A 2,809-nucleotide genomic window follows, 5' to 3' on the forward strand; every position below is an offset into this window, starting at 1 on the left:
TGATTTTTTTTTTTTTTTTTTTTTCTCCCCACGGTAAAATCAGTTCACAATTCACTGGAGTTCAGACGTGTGCTCTAGATTAAAAAAAAAATGTTTTTGCAGTGGGTTCTAAATAACACCCCAGATTCATTCAGAAGCTGAAGCTACGTTAGCCTGTTAGGTGCTTGGCAATTAATGCATGCCATCAGTAATTTGTCATTTACCTGATGGCATTTGGTTTTAACATAGGAAGTTCTTACGGGCTTGTGTCTTGTTTGAAAAGTTTATCTCTACCTAAGATGGTGCTACAGCTGTGGTTGGATGATACATTTGACTTGAAATCCCCTTCATGGGAGATTGACAGATACTATCCTGCAGGCACCAAAGCCTCTTTGAAAAGAAATGTACTCTTACTGATCTGAAAGAGTAGCCCTGCTATTTTGACTCTCTTGGCTGTCCCCTTTTTATTTTAGAATCTGACCCTGCAAACACTTAAGCATTTGAGTTGTACCAAAAAAGTCGGTGGAATTACCCAGGTCCTTAAATTTGGGTGGGTGTACAAGTATTTGCGTGATGGAGGACTTGGCTTTAAATATTTACTGTTAAGCAGTGGCTCTAATGATCTTTACTGGTTTTGATTGTTTTAAATTAATGGCAAGTGTGTGTTTTCAGTTTTCAGGTTTTTGTTTTAGGTGTTCATTTAAATAAATATCTGTAGAGAGTTTGGGAAGAGGAGGAAAGATAGGAAAAACAGAAGAAAGATAATGAGAAATGGGGGGAAAGAAGAAATGGAAAATAAACGTTTGAATGCACCAGACCCTTTTGCAGGAGAAGAGCTGGACCAGTGTAACTAAGTAATTTTAAAATTACCAATTTAAACCAATGTAAACCCAAACATAGATGCCTGTAAATGAGGCTAAGCATATCTTGATTAGGGTTTGTCCTGCTTTAACTAATACCACTAATGCAAGACTTTTAACATGGACAAGGGATGATACTGTATTTTGGAGGAAAGGGAAGCTAGAAAAGGGCTGATCATAGATGTTAGGGTCGGTAGGGACCTCAGTGGATCATTGAGTCCGACCCCCTGCATAGAAGGAAAGAGTGATGGGTTCAGATGACCCCAGCCAGATGCCTATCCAACCTTCTCTTAAAGACCCCAAAGCAGGGGAGAGCACTACCTTCCTAGGGGGAGCTCATTCCAGACCTTGGCCACTTTAACTGTGAAGAAGTTCCTCCTTAATGTCCAGTCTAAATCTGGTCTCTGCTAGCTTATGGCCATTATTTCTTGTGACCTCCAGGGGTGCGTTGGTGAATAGAGCCTCACCAATTCCCTTCTGAACCCCCATGATGGATTTATAGGCAGCCACAAGGTCACCTCTCAACCTTCTCTTGCGGAGGCTGAAGAGGTCCAGGTGCCTTAGTCTCTCCTCATAGGGCTTGGCATTCGTTGTCATTCAAGTAATATTGGATGAATGAACTTTGTCAGTAGTAAGATTTTACATTTTCTGCAGTATATGGTCAGTTTTATACCCAAATCAGTATATTATTAAACAATCTCCATTTGTCAATATTAATTTGTTTATGTTTGCATGTCAGCTATGTTACCATTGTCAATCTGTATTATCCTAAAACCATTCTGTTAAATTGCATGGAGATAATGGCTGTTGGGGCCTAATATAACTAATAATAGAATAAAATGTTTTGTTAGTTGCTGTGGGCTAAATTTACAAATTTTAATTTTGACACATTTTAAAGGAGTATTAAGAAATGAACTATTCTCCCTTTTGTGTGGTGGGGGAACATTTTTGTTTCCATATTATAAGGGGAGAATATGAAGTGCAGAGAGGTTTTTTAACTTTGTCTTTGTTTGCAATGTGGATATCAGTGAGTGATGTAATACTTGTGTCTATCATGAGGGTGTCCATATTACCAGTCTTGGATTGCTTAATGTCTGCCCCGGTGTCTAGATCAGCGAGCAACCATATATATAGCTAACTGCCTTTCACTGTTCACTTTAAGCTGCAGACTGGACTACCAGCTTTGCTGCACGAAGTGCATCACCATTCTTCTTCCCCTGCTCCCCTCCCAGAAAAATAGTCCCTTGGTCATCTTTATGGATGGTATTGTGCAGAGCATATCTGAGAGACCCAATGGATAAAGTGGAAAACTGATCGAGGGTGGCCAGGAAAATTATTCAGTTAGTGAAATACGGAAGCTGTGTTTGGGGCAGCTGGAGATTTTGAGAGTGGTCTAAGAATGGTAGCTATTAGACTTCACTGCATCAACTCTGTTAGGGAGTTATACCTACTGCTTTACAGGCTGCACTGTTTTTTTTTTTCCATCCCCAAAACACTGAGGTAAATTATGCTGATATGTAATCTCAACAGTGTATTTTCAGTATGTTGACTGGTGGAGAATTGGTGCAACTCTTCTGTTGTAAACTAAACCCTTGTTTTTCATGCCTTTGACGAACTGAAGCAAGAGAGTTTCTTAATATAAAAGAAGGATGTGGCATTTCTTAATCTATAGAACTAGTCATTAGGGCTGTGCAAAGCTTTGGTCGCTGATTTGATTCGGCCTAATTCAGTGGCCGAATCTCCGAATCAGAATTGAATCAGGAGACCCATGAATCTCTCTGAATTGGAACCTTCCAGATCAGTGTGGAGAGATTCAATGATTTGGACATAGACGCAGCTTTAAATGCTTTTTCTATATACCTCAAGGTACCAGGTGACTCAAATGCTGAGATGGTGGGGCAGATGGAACATCCTACAGAAGCATAGGGAGGGTCCCCAGTATGCTTGGTGCTGGACCCAGAAATGGACCA

Source organism: Crocodylus porosus, unplaced genomic scaffold, assembly GCF_001723895.1.
Source record: "Crocodylus porosus isolate Cpor-Errol unplaced genomic scaffold, CroPor_comp1, whole genome shotgun sequence".
Lineage (NCBI taxonomy): Eukaryota > Metazoa > Chordata > Crocodylia > Crocodylidae > Crocodylus > Crocodylus porosus.